The sequence below is a fragment of the Magnolia sinica genome, chromosome 9, assembly GCF_029962835.1.
Source record: "Magnolia sinica isolate HGM2019 chromosome 9, MsV1, whole genome shotgun sequence".
Lineage (NCBI taxonomy): Eukaryota > Viridiplantae > Streptophyta > Magnoliopsida > Magnoliales > Magnoliaceae > Magnolia > Magnolia sinica.
In genome coordinates, this window is record NC_080581.1 from 15,555,285 (window position 1) to 15,570,125 (window position 14,841).

Sequence of the window (14,841 nt, forward strand, 5' to 3'; positions counted from 1 at the left end):
ACTTTTACCTACGAAAATTTTCGTAGGTAAAAATCTCTTTAAAAAAAAAAAACTCCAACACAAAATTGCTGATGTACACCTGTTACAATATATATTTCATCATATTCATCCTGATATACACCTGTTATATAATATATTTCATCATATTCACATTCACATCCATTTAAACCCAAACTAGTAAATCCATCCAAACATAAACTACATTCATCCAAACACAAACAATCTTATCCATATCACATTCATTCATGCATAAATATATATAAGTTTAAACATCATAAATAAAATATAAAAAATCACAAAGATGAAGGTGGAGGTAGTGGGGCATCGGTGAGTAAGCGTGCAGCGAGAGCCTGAAACATCTTTGTCATCCGTCGCTCATGCTCCACTCGTATCTCTTCCATCCTCCTCTCCTGCTCCTCCCTCTGCCTCGCCTGCTCCTCCATCCTCATCCTCTCCCACTCCTCCCTCTCCCTCGTCAACTCCTCCATCCTCCTTTCCTGCTCCTCCCTTTGCCTCTCCAGCTCCTCCATCCTCCTCTCCTGCTCCTCCCTCTACCTCTCCAGCTGCTCTCTGATGTCATGGACGATGACCCATAGCTGCTGAACCTCTCTCTCTCTTTATGATATCAGCTCGGCGTACGGTGTTATCGCCAACGACGATGGATCGGGTGGAGGCAGATCTAGTGGGTGCCGTGAGCTTGACACCATAGCCAAGCCTAGACACATATCCAGAATAGCTGTCAAGCACCTCACTCAAGATCTCTAGCTCACTCCGCTGAGTACCATTGGAAGTGGGCTGACTACGTAAGGTGTCCATCTCCTCCTGTAATGAAAACATATGAATTTTCATAATAAATGACATTATTATAATTTAATGCAATTAAATTTTAAAATGTAAGAATTTTTACCCAATTCTCGCTGGCTCTAGGACGTACCCAAGATCCCGTCGCCTGGCGACAGTGAGTCCCTTTGTAGAAGTCTACTGGTCCGGGCTCCTGGCCAGTGACGGAATCTCGCTGCGCAATCGAAAGGACAATAACGTTAATATAAATGCATGGAAAGAATATATAAACGTAATAATTATCAGTAATTTCTTACCATGTTGTGAAGAAGTCGTACAAATGACTTTGAATCAGCTACGTGGTTCACTTCTAACTTTTTCCTGTTGTCAGAATTTATTTTTCTCCTCTTCTGAACACATTATTCATAATACATTGTTATTAATTGTGAATTTAATTATTACATTAAGATATCGTAAATATGTAAATATTACCTGAAAAGAATCAGACGAAAATCTATAGTAGAGTATCTGCCAGTCCTCATCGGTCATGTGCGGCGGTGCAGACAGTACGACCTCCTTGTAGCTCACGCACCGCTTGTACCGCTGGTGTAACTTACCGTGGTAATCCTTGAATCGCTCCTTGATCATGTCGTTGACGGTATGAGAGATGTACGGAACACTCAAATCCAAGTCAAATTTATCCTGCAGTTTCGTAAATAATAGATTAAGACAATAAACTTATTAAGAAAATAACTTAACCATAAATGAACTTTTATAAAATAAATTTTAATTTACTAAAATTTACCTGAATGCGCTGACGGATGAGCTGCCGTACATCATCTGTCACATCTGCCCAACGGGAGGTGGTGGGGGATCAGAGATCGGCATAAGACACTGACCTTCGACGTAAACAACTTGGCATTGTTCCCGATAGGTCTAATGCAGTCCTGTGGGAACTCTACCGTCACTCTACCCTCATGCGTAAGTCGCTCTAAAAGTAACCCACATGTGGGTCCACGTCCTCGTCGGCTGGTCGATGACGCTTTTGCAAAAAAAATATGTAAGTTTAAACATAAATAGAAATCATTAAAAGAAATATATGTCTAGACTTATATGCAGTGCTCGGTGTATACATGACTGATGGATCAGATGCCTGTGATGTAACATGTGATGGCGATGCTGTCTCCATCGCATCACGGGTAGAAGGGGTAAATCTAGTGCGCGAATGACATGCTCTCCCACATGGTGTCATCACTGAATATGTGCGAGCTACGAACTTATAAATTTAAACAATGTTAATACAAGTGGAATATACTAAAACATTATACAAGTAGTGTTGACGGTACAATGCATTTGTGCTTATACTTAGAGAGATGATTAAAATATGATTAGACCATTACACTATAATGCAAGCAGAATATAATAAAACTGTAAACTTTAATCTATAACCCTTAGAAATTTCATTACACATTGTCATTCTATATTAAATACATATATTCGTTGTAATACGAAACAACTTTGAGGTAAACTATTCAAAGTACTCCCTACGTAAGTTATCGTATGCTTCAGAAGCATATGTCATGTTTTATGAAGTACTCGACATATTTATATCTAACATGCCAGTCACAATAGGAGAAATCTGGTCTCTCGGGACTCCATTCAGATGTGCAAGTGACAGAGTTGCATCTTCCATATCTCGTTTCCCGCGGTTATATATCTCTATCAACCCCGAAATTTCTTTAAGAAGGTATAATTTTTCCTCTGAGTCGTTGTTGATATATTCCGCTCTACACGCATCGACCAAACTGGGTATCTCTATGGCCCTACTAGAAGAAGATATGACTGAAACGTCCATCTGCAATAGCTGATGAAGTATGTTGCGTGCTTCTGCTACGCTCCGGTTTAAGGAGGACATGATCAAAAATTGACTCAACTACAAATGTGGATTATAAACAAGTCAATAAAAGGAATTAATCATGACTTGTAATTTTCACGTATACATGGAATACATAAATTATTCGAATTGAAAAATGACATGTAAATCATGTGTACATTTAATAATCGTCGTTTATATCATTATTGCTTAGGGCTATTTCTTTTTCACCATCACTATCGCTGATCAGTATTTCTTCCTCATCATCTGCAACGTCGTCATCAATGAAAATGCTATCATCTCTAACAATGTCATGTATTATTGAGGCATCAACATGATCAGGTGGCGCATCATCTCTATCTAATTGCACCACATCAATATTAACACTTGAATCAGTCCCTGTATCCTTAGATGGCATGTTTTTTTGATATGCTTGTTCAACCCTAGACATGTCATTTCCCCCGTCCTCACTATCTTCAACTTCTAGTATGGGAACGTCAAATACGTTCTTGGGCTTTATTTTCTACACCACGTGCAAAGAGCCGCCTAACTTGGTGTCAGCGAGGTAAAATACTTGTTTAGCTTGGTTGGCGAGGACAAATGGGTCGTCCTTAAACTACTTCCGAGATAAATTTACGCTCGTAAAGTAGTTGTCAGTCCGTATTCCCAACTTCTTATTTCCAATGTCCCACTAATCATATCTAAATAAGTACACCCGCTTTCTCATACAATACCTTAGCTCAATAATATCTGTCAAAATGCCATAAAAGTCAATTTCATCCTCCTCATTTGTTCCTTTTACAACCACCCTACTATTTTATGTGGTCCTGTACTTCTCACGTTCTTCGGTGTGGAACCGAATCCCATTTACAATACAACCTGTATATCTAGATACACGTCTATCAGGGCCACACGCCAATGAGTATAGTGCATTAGACGCATCCGCAGAGTTGCTCATACGCAACGTCTTCATCTATTATTATGTAAAGAATGTAATTGTTTAGGGATTTTCTTAGGTTGAAATAATGTGCAATACAACAAAAATTCTAAGTGTGGTGAGATACAATGTGAAATCTTATACAATTTGCGAACCATTCTAAAAACTAATCCTGATGCATTCGATCATAATTTGTGGAGAATTTGGACTCTAGCTCGTCTATGTGTTCGCTACACATAAATGGCACGTCATCAGTAAGAAACATTAAGATCATCGTATGTAGAGAAAATAATAATCGATGGAAGACTTATTCCAAATACAACTTTATTTCTTCACAATTATGCAACACATACCACCGCGCCTTTGCTAGATCCCTAAGGTCCATATCCTGAAACGTCAGGGATCCTAAAGGACGAACATTATGTGCAAATACAGATATGAGTCCTTGTTCATGCTCCTGCCCTTTATCGGCATTCCGATCTTTTCGTTTGAATCTATTCTCTATGCCACGAAGATACATGGAGCAAAATGTAAGGTACTCATTATCAATGTACGCTTCAGCTGTCGACCCTTTCGGTCATGCCTTATTCCTCACAAATCGTTTGAGGGTGTGAAGGTATCTGTACACAAAACCAATATGTTATACATATGAAAACATGGATATATGTAGCTTATGAAATGAATAAAAATTTAATAGGTTCTACCACCTTTCGATCGGATACATCCAACAATATTGTACTGGGCCTGCAAGCTTCGCTTCGTGCAGTAAGTGAATCATTAGGTGTACCATGATATCGAAAAACGTAGGTGAAAATATTCTTTCAAGTTTACAAAAGATTATGGTAATGTCCTTCTCCAGTGGTTTAATAACATCTACATTCAACGATTTCGAACACAAATCTTTAAAGAATATCCCTAACTCAATCAGCGCCACACTGATATCCTTGCTCAGGAATCTATGAATTGCAACAGGTAGTAGGCGTTGCAGAAGGACGTGACAATCATGATTTTTCATTACTGTTATCTTACAGTCCGTAACACTTACGTGTTGAGATATATTTGACGCATACCCATCGAGAAACTTCATCGATCTCAACCATTCACATAAAAGCTTCATCTCTAGTTTTGTCAATGTGTAGCAGGCTGCTGGTATAGTATACGAATTTTCATATGGTTGCAAGTGCAACTCTTTCCTAAACCCATTGCTTGTAGATCCAATCGAGCCTTGAAACTGTCTTTTGTTTTCTTCTCTATGTTCATCAATGTTCCGAAGACATTTTCATATATATTTTTTTCAATATGCATGACATCCAAGTTGTGTCACAATTTCAGATTACTCCAATAGGGTAATTAAAAAAAATGCTCTTCTTCCTCCAGTTATAGTCTAATATTGTTCGTTTCCTCTTCTTCAAGTGCGATGCTTTACCAAATCTAACTTTTCCAACGTTACTCAGTTGTTGTATCACATCTTCTCCAGATAGCTCTTTCGGGGGTAGCCTATGATCTTGTTTGCCATCAAAGATCATCGTCTTTCTGCGCTAACTATGATTGCTCGGAAGGAAGCGACGATGGCCCATATAATATATTTTTCTACCATGCTTCAATGACAATGAACAAGTCTCAATACCACATATAGGATAAGCCAACTTGCCCTTCGTGCTCCACCCAGACAAATTTTCATACACGGGAAAGTCATTTATTGTCCACAAGACCGTTGCATGCAATTGAAATGTCTATCATGCAAATGTGTCATACGTTTGTACATCTTAACTCCACAACTCGTTTAACTCATCTACTAATGGTCGTAAATACATATTAATATCATTCTCAGGTGACGTGGGTCCAAGAATAAGTAATGACATCATGAAAAATGACTCCTTCATACACAACCAATGAGGTAAATTGTAGGGCATAAGTACCAATGGCCACATATTGTACGAGCTACTCATATTACCAAATGGATTAAAACCATCACTTACAAGACGTAGTCGAACATTGCGACAATCCTCTACAAACCAGTCATGTTGCTTGTCAAAATTTGGCCGGGCTTCAGAGTCCGCAGGGTGCCTCAGCGTACTATCATCATGAATATGTTTCTCCGTATGCCACCTCATATCTTCAGCCATCTTATGAGACATAAACAATCTTTGCAATCTGGGTTTCAATGTGAAGTACCTTAACACCTTTTACAGGATTTTCTTACGCCTGGCTTTGTTATACTTCCACCTAGACTCTCCACATTCTTGACACTCTTCAACTTTTTCATGCTCTTTCTAATACAATAAACAATCATTTATACATGCATGTATGAGTTTGTAACCAAAGCCCAAGTCTCGCATCAAGGATTTTGTCTCGTAATGAGACTTAGGCAATGTCTCACCGTCCAGTAATGCTTCATTCAACAATTCAAGCAACATGTCAAACGATTTGTTACTCCAATGATTTATTATCTTTAAATGAAGTAACTTTGTAAGAAAATTTAACTTAGAGAAGTTCTCACACCCCAGATAAAGTAGACGTTGCGCATCCCTCAACAACCTACTAAACTTTTCTGATTCGACATCACCCATTGGAGGAATATCTTGGCTACTGCTTGTCGCTGCAAAATCAGTATCTGCAACTATTACCCTGAAAACATCCCCTATGATATCTTGCATTTTGTCAACGTCTTCATCCTTGTCATCTGGCACAATTGGGTCAGCAAGGACTTCAGTGGCCTCAACTCTATGGGTCATATCTTCACCATGATGGATCCACCAAGTGTAACCTTGGTCAATCCCAACTATGAATAAACCGTCCTCTACTTTGTCTAAAGTCTTATATATCATGTTCTTTCATTTTCGACATGGACACTTAATCCTATTCCTTGAATCTGCCTGATTTCGCGCAAATTCCATAAACTCTTGAACCCCTTGTTTATACTCTGGGCCAAATTTGTTCTTAGCTCATATCCAACTCTTATCCATTTCTACAATGAAAAGACTAGAGTCAGTTTACGAAAATAGCTTTAAGATTAAGCTAGGTTATAGGTTTAGGTTATATGTTTATGTTTATGGAATTGAGAATAGGTATAAGTTTAGGCTTAGGTTATAAGTTTAGGTTAAGGTTATAAGTATAAGTTTAGGTTTAGGTTAAGGTTATAAGTTTAGGTTAAGGTTATAAGTATAAGTTTAGGTTATAGGTTAAGGTTTAGGTCTAGGTTTAGGTTATGCAGGTTTAGGTTTAAGGTTATAAGTATAGGTTAAGGTTTAGGTTAGGTTTTAAGTTTAGGTTAAGGTTATAGGTTATAGCTTTAGGGAATTGAGAATAGGTTAAGGTTAAGGTCTAGGTTTAGGTTATAGAGGTTTAGGTTTAGGTTTTAGGTTTTAAGTTATATGGTTTATGTTAGGTTTTAAGTTTAGGTTAAGGTTATAGGTTATAGCTTTAAGGAATTTAGAATAGGTTAAAGTCTAGGTTTAGGTTATAAGTATAGGTTTTGGGATTTGACTATAGGTTTAGGTCATAGGTTAAGGTTTAGGTTTAGGTTATAAGTATAGGTTTTGGGATTTGAGTATAGGTTAAGGTTTAGGTTTAGGTTAAGGTTATTAGTATAAGTTTAGGTTATAGATTAAGGTTTAGGTTTAGGTTATAAGTATAGGTTTTGGAATTTAAGAATATGTTTAGGTTAAGGTTATAAGTTTAGGTTAAGGTTATAAGTATAAGTTTAGGTTATAGGTTAAGGTTTAGGTTTAGGTTATAAGTATAGGTTTTGGAATTTGAGAATAGATTTAGGTTAAGGTTATAAGTTTAGGTTATAGGTTATATATTATAGGTTAAGGTTTAGGGAATTGAGTTTAGGTTAAGTTTATAAGTATAGGTATAGGTTATAGGTTAAGGTTTAGGTTTAGGTTATAAGTATATGTTTTGGGATTTGAGAATAGGTTTAGGTTAAGGTTTAGGTTTAGGTTATAAGTATAGGTTTTGGGATTTGAGTATAGGTTTAGGTTATAGGTTAAGGTTTAGGTTTAGGTTATAAGTATAGGTTTTGGGATTTGAGTATAGGTTTAGGTTAGGTTATAGGTTAAGGTTTAGGTTTAGGTTAAGGTTATAAGTATAAGTTTAGGTTATAGGTTAAGGTTTAGGTTTAGGTTATAAGTATAGGTTTTGGAATTTGAGAATAGGTTTAGGTTAAGGTTATAAGTATAAGTTTAGGTTATAGGTTAAGGTTTAAGTTATAAGTATAAGTTTTGGGATTTGAGAATAGGTTTAGGTTAGGTTATAAGTTTAGGTTAAGGTTATAAGTATAAGTTTAGGTTATAGGTTAATGTTTAGGTTTAGGTTATAAGTATAGGCTTTGGGATTTGACAATAGGTTTAGGTTATAGGTTAAGGTTTAGGTTTAGGTTAAGGTTATAAGTACAAGTTTAGGTTACAGGTTAAGGTTTAGGTTTAGGTTATAAGTATAGGTTTTGGGATTTGAGAATAGGTTTAGGTTAAGGTTATAAGTTTAGGTTATAGGTTATATGTTATAGGTTAAGGTTTAGGGAATTGAATTTAGGTTAAGGTTATAAGTATAGGTATAGGTTATAAGTTAAGGTTTAGGTTTAGGTTATAAGTATAGGTTTTAGGATTTGAGTATAGGTTTAGGTTATAGGTTAAGGTTTAGGTTTAGGTTATAAGTATAGGTTTTGGGATTTGAGTATAGGTTTAGGTTATAGGTTAAGGTTTAGGTTTAGGTTTAGGTTATAATATAAGTTTAGGTTATAGGTTTAGGTTTAGGTTTAGGTTATAATATAAGTTTAGGTTATAGGTTAAGGTTTAGGTTATAAGTATAGGTTTTGGGATTTGAGAATAGGTTTAGGTTAAGGTTATAAGTATAAGTTTAGGTTATAGGTTAGGGTTAAGGTCTAGGTTTAGGTTAAGGTTTTAGGTTAAGGTATAGGTTAGGTTTTAAGTTTAGGTTAAGGTTATAGGTTATAGCTTTAGGGAATTGAGAATAGGTTAATGTTTAGGTTTAGGAAATCTGGTTCGAGTTCAGGTTCGGGATCGGGTTTAGGTTTTAAGTTGGTTTAGGTTATAGGTTTAGGGAATTGAAAATACATTTAGGTTTTAGGTTTATGTTTAGGTTTTAGGTTTGGTTAAGGTTATAGGTTATAGATTTAGGTTTAGGTTATAGGTCATAGGTTTAGGTTTAGGTTTATGTTTAAGTTATAGGTTTAGGTTTGGGTTTAGGCTATAGGTTATAGGTTTAGGGATTTGAGAATACATTTAGGTTTTAGGTTGGTTTAGGTTTTAGGTTTAGGTTAAGGTTATAGGTTTAGGTTATAGGTTATAGGTTTAGGTTTAGGTTATAGGTCATAGGTTTAGGTTTAAGTTATAGGTTTAGGTTTGGGTTTAGGTTATAGGTTATAGGTTTAGGGATTTGAGAATACATTTAGGTTATAGGTTATAGGTTTAGGTTTAGGTTTAGGTTTAGGTTTTAGGTTTAGGTTATAGGATTAGGTCATAGGTTTAGGTTTAGGCTATAGGTTTAGGTCTAGGTTTAGGGAATTAGGTTCGGTTTTGGGTTCGGATTGGGTTTAGGTATTCTCTAATATTATCTACTATTGAACCTAGTATTATCTACTACATACTAGTAACACACAACCAATATTGGGGCACCATACTATAAGCTACAAGAATTTCATGTCCCCCTAAACAAGGTATCCTCCATTGATATATATATATATATATATATATATATATATATATATATATATATATATTATAAGTTCTTTGTTTTTTTCATTTATATTCACAAATACATTCATCATCCATCCAAGAAAATTGAAACAAGTACTGTCACTTTATGACTAATAGTTGAAAAGGAAAATCATGCATCTTACATTACTTAAACATAAACAGCGGTTCCCACCTTCCAGGGACCCCCGTTCAACATCCGGATAGCTCCGACGTACATCCGGGTCTACTCCATCAATTTTGAGCAAATACATAAACACGGCCTGTCCAAATGACCAGACCACTCCAATGCTATCCATAAGAAATAGATAGCTTCATCATGGTCATAATAGTGGTTCCCACCTTCTAGGGACCCCCGTTCAACATCCGAATAGCTTCGACGCACATTCGGGTCTGCTCTATCATTTCTAAGCTACTACAATTAAATCCTAAATTAGTTACTCATCCAAGGTTGGATAGATTGTAATACTTTCATATTCTCATTTAAACGTCTACGCCGAAAATCCGGCAACATCTCCCCATGCCTCTCTAGATAAGTTGATCTTACGTTACATTCCGATGCCAAATATCTAAAGCAATCTAAAGATATTTGGTATTGGATACGGAATGGAAGAAACATATCTAGAGAGAAACGAGGAGATAGACCGCGGATCAAGCATGAATATTTAAATAGATTATATGAAAGCATACTATCCATCTAACCTTGAACTGTCCAAAATGGGACAATTTGAGTGATTTCTATGCCACTAAAAACACACCATATCTATGTATGGCCCCATAGAAATCCTCAAACGAGTAACTAATTATTTAACTTATAAATCTATAAATTACAAGTCACAACTATAAACTAACTAATCACAATAATAATTTAAGATAAAAAAATGTAATATACAAGCTCATTAAGGTTTGCAAGGACAATTATAGGCAACAGAAGGCAATGGAACAATATAAGCTGCATTAGTAACAGAGGGACATGGATGAAGCGAATATCAGGTTGATCCAAGACTACTGGCCTCAATAAGTTTTTGATAGTAAGCCTTCAATTCCTATTATTTCCAATGGTATGGTGTAATTGAGTTTGGATTATGATTCAATTTTAAGCTTATGCCCTAAAATGAAGGTCCTGTTAGGAGCTCTATGGAGCCCACCATGATATATGTGTTTTAGGTTAGGTTATAGGTTAAGGTTTAGGGAATTGAGTTTAGGTTTAGGTTAGGTTATAGGTTAAGGTTTAGGGAATTGAGTTTAGGTTATAGGTTATAGGTTATAGGTTAAGGTTTAGGGAATTGAGTTTAGGTTATAGGTTATAGGTTAAGGTTTAGGTTATAGGTTAAGGTTTAGGTTTAGGTTATGGGTTTAGGTTTAGGTTTAGGTTTATAGATTTGAGAATACATTTAAGTTTTAGGTTTAGGTTTAGGTTAAGGTTACAGGTTTAGGTTATAAGTGTAGGTTATAGCTTTAGTTTTAGGTTAGGTTAAGGTTTGGGGAATTGAGAATAGGTTAAGGTTTAGGTTTAGGAAATCAAGTTCTATGTACTAGGTTGATTTTGGGTTGTTACTTAAATGATAAAAGTTGATATCATTTCACTGTTGGGATGGATGCCTTAAGGCATGTCATTATTTGTTCATATTGCATCCCAAGCTAGCAAAATTAACATCAACATCTATAAGGCATAAGAAAATTAACATCAACATCCACGTTCCAATAATGCCACACTCCAATAAGAGGTGATTTGGCACCTTGAATTTTTTAGGTTTAGGTTATAGGTTAAGATTTAGGTTATAGGTTTAGGTTTAGGTTATAGGATGGTTACACTTGCCTAGCAAATGAGATTCTATAGAATCATAAGCAATCCATGATAGGCCCTAACAAATAAATGGATCAAATTGATCGAACCTGCTTTTGTGTAAATTTATCTTAACATCCATATCAAATTGACAGTACCCCACTACTAACATATAATCAAAGATGATATAAGCAACACTTCACAAAAAGAGTTGATTAGACTAAAATGAATATTTTGCAAGGAAAGACACTACTAATCATCATAGTCAGAGAATTACCTAACAACAGCAGCAGAAGCAGCGGCTGTGGTCCCCGAGAAAGAGCCTACACCTACAGCTTGATATAGTTATTACATTAAAAATGACTTACAAACCTTTTTAACTTACAAATCTGTTGTAATTTATCAGACAGAATGACAGTTGTTTCTCGACCAATGTTTAATAAAAAAAAAAGACAATTGGGCTCATTTGGACAGGTGGATTGGAAGGGATTGGAAGTTAAATCCTAGGATTGGTCGGGCGTGCCAAACAGACGAGGTGATCTGAACCTGGGATATAGCAATCCCATGGATCTTAAGACAATCCACTAACAATACCATCATTAACTTTAGGGCCTATTTGGCCGGGCAGATTGGATGGGATTGGAAGGGATTGGAAGGGATTTGAAGATAGATCCTGGGATTGGTCAGGCGTGCCAAACAGACATGGGATCCTGATCCCGGGATATAGCAATCCCATGGATCTTAAGACAATCCACTGACATCACCATCATTACCTTTAAATCCCATTTAATCCACCCTAATCCCTTCAAAATTGCATGAGACGTGTTTGGTTCAAGGGATTAAAAGGGATTGGAAGGCTTAATCCCGAGATTGGCCGGGCGTGCCAAACTGACCGGATATAGCAATCCCAGGATATAGCAATCCCATAGATCTTGCACCAAACCACTGGCACAGCTATCATTACCTTGAAATCCATGCAATCCACTCTAATACTATCCAATCCAATCCAATGTACCTGGCCAAACAGGCCCTTATTGTACTGAGTAAACTCAATAGGGCCCACCTTAAACCCTAAAACCCTAAATCCCTAAATCCCCAAATCTCCAAATCCCTAAATCCCTAAATCGTTTCAATCGGTATTGAGATTGAGAGAGAGAGAGAGAGAGAGAGAGAGAGAGAGAGAGAGAGAGATACCTGTTTAAGTTGGAGCCCCGATCACGGTCAACTGAGCTTTAGAGGATGCGTGAGAGAAAGAGAGGACCAAGAAAGATAGAGAGAGAGAGAGAGGATGCGCGAGAGAGAGAACCGAGAGAGACAGAGAGACAGAGAGAGAGGGTGCATTGGAGAGAGGACCGAGAGAGAGAGAGAGAGAGAGAGAGAGAGAGAGAGAGAGAGAAGGTGCGGGAGTGAGAGTGAGAGAGGATAGAGAGCGAAGTCTCTCTCACGAGCGGTCATGGGTCACGTGGTCGGTGCTCTGTGGGCCCCACCATTATGGAGGTGTTTCATCCTTGCCATCCATCTATTTTTCCATTTCATTTTATGGTATGAGATAAAAAATGAGGTATATCCCAATCTCAACTTCACCACATTATAGGAAACAGTGTTGAATGAGCGTCGACCATTAAAAACCTTTTGGGAGCCATATAAAGTTTTAGATCAATCTAATATTTTTTTCCCTTCATCTGGGCCTATATGACCTAATTAACATATTAGATGTCAAATAAAAAGTACAATGGGCCTTAGGAGGGTTTTAATGGTGGATATCCAATCACTATTGTTTTCATGTGGTGTGGTCCACCTGAGATTTATATCCCTCTCATTTTTGGTATCAAGCCCTAATATGATTTGTAAAAATGGATGGATGGCATGGATGAAACACATACATTATGGTGGGACCCATAGAGCACCGACCAACATCCACCAAGTTTTGTGGGCCCCACTATGATGTATTTGTTATATCCACACCGTCCATCCATTTTGAGATATTATTTTACGTCATGAGCCAAAGAATGAGGCAAAGAAAAATCTATAGTGGACCCCACCACAGAAATCTCGCGTGCACCACACCACATGAAATCAATAGTAATTGGATATCCATCATTAAATTCCTTCTAAGGCTTATTGTACTATTTATTTGATATCCAATATGTTGATTAGGTCATACAGGGCCATATGAAGGGAAAAAACAAAAATCAGCTTGACCCAAAACTTTTATGGCCCCAAAATGGTATGACTTCCAATATTGTACTGTTTATATTTTTTTAGATGTCTTCACATAGTTTTAGATGGTATGGCCCACCTGAGTTTCGTATATGGATGATTTTTGAGATATCTCATAAGCTAAAGGGGAGACATCTCAAATGCACGGTGCTGATGTTCAACACACATCTTGATGGGCCCATTTTACATGTCTGGTCCATTCACTCTATTTTACTGATCATTACCCTCAATTTGACTAGTTACTCACCTCGATCATACTACATATGAATGAATATTAAACACAAACATCATGATGGGTCCATTTTACATGTCTGGTCCATTCACTCTATTTTACTGATCATTACCCTCAATTTGACTAGTTACTCGCCTCGATCATACTACATATGAATGAATATTAAACACAAACATCAGCTTGATCTAAAACTTCAATGGCCTCCAAGAAATTTTAAATGGTAGAGGTTCAATCACATTATTTCCTTTGGTGTGGTCCACTTGAGCTTTGGATATGCTTCCTTTTTGTTCTTTAGACCTTAAATTATTGGTTAACATGGATGAATGGAGTGGATAAAATAAATAAATAATGGTGGACCCCACAGAGTTTACTCTGGTAAGGGTAACGAGTAATTCGCCTAAATGTAGTGGAGAAGGGTTTCCTTAAAACATTGATCATAATCATATATTGGGCCTGCCTAAATGTGATTCACATATCCAACCCACTCAAAATTATGTTATGCAATAAAAAGACACCATTTTATGAGCATCTTATTGGCGTAGAGATCTGTGTGAGATACCTTGATGTGTGGAATCTGATCCGAATGGATCACATGATTGGATGAAATCTTAGGTATTAAATAATGTATTATAACCTTTGTGGAGTCATTGGACAGATCGGATCTAATCTACACAGTTGAATATTTTGTAAGGGGAGTAGCCAATATGTTCCCCTTATTTGTGGTGTGGTCCATTTAATCTTTGGATATGATTCATTTTTTGGAAAATTCTCTAAAATGATCTCGAAAAATGGATGAACGGCGTAGGTTGATCCCGAATTTTCGGTAAATCCGAAAGTCAAGTGGACCATGCCACTTGAAACAGTGTGGAATAATGATTTCAACTGTTGATACCTTCCATGGGTCCATAGTAATTTTATTTGACATCCAACATGTTCAAATATAAAAAAGATATGAATGAAGAGAAAACACAAACACATCAGCTTGATCTAAAACTTCTATGGCCTCTACGAATTTTTCAATGGTAGATGTTCAATCACACTATTTCCTGTGGTGTGGTCCACTTGGGCTTTTGATATGCTTTCTATTTCTTCTTTATACTCAAATTATCTGTTTACTCAAGTAAAAAAAAAAAAAAAAAAAAACAGTAGACCCCACAGAGTTTACTCTAGTTAACTCACTTAAGGGCTTGTTTGATTTCTCATTTCAAGTGTAAATACCGAGTGAATGGGTAATTATGACCCTTTCACCCGTTTGGAAATTCTTGCCTTGGAAACCATTCAAAAGTGCTAGTTGAA

At 36.6% G+C, this 14,841-nt stretch overlaps 1 long non-coding RNA gene across 1 annotated transcript; it reads right to left on the minus strand.

The window, feature by feature from the left end:
• Nucleotides 1–740: 740 nt before the first annotated feature.
• Nucleotides 741–1,312, minus strand: LOC131256146 (uncharacterized). The gene is made up of 3 exons (XR_009176601.1): nucleotides 1,098–1,312; nucleotides 908–1,015; nucleotides 741–822 (listed from the first exon to the last, which is right to left on the minus strand). It is a non-coding gene; the product is annotated as an uncharacterized LOC131256146 (long non-coding RNA).
• Nucleotides 1,313–14,841: the final 13,529 nt, after the last annotated feature.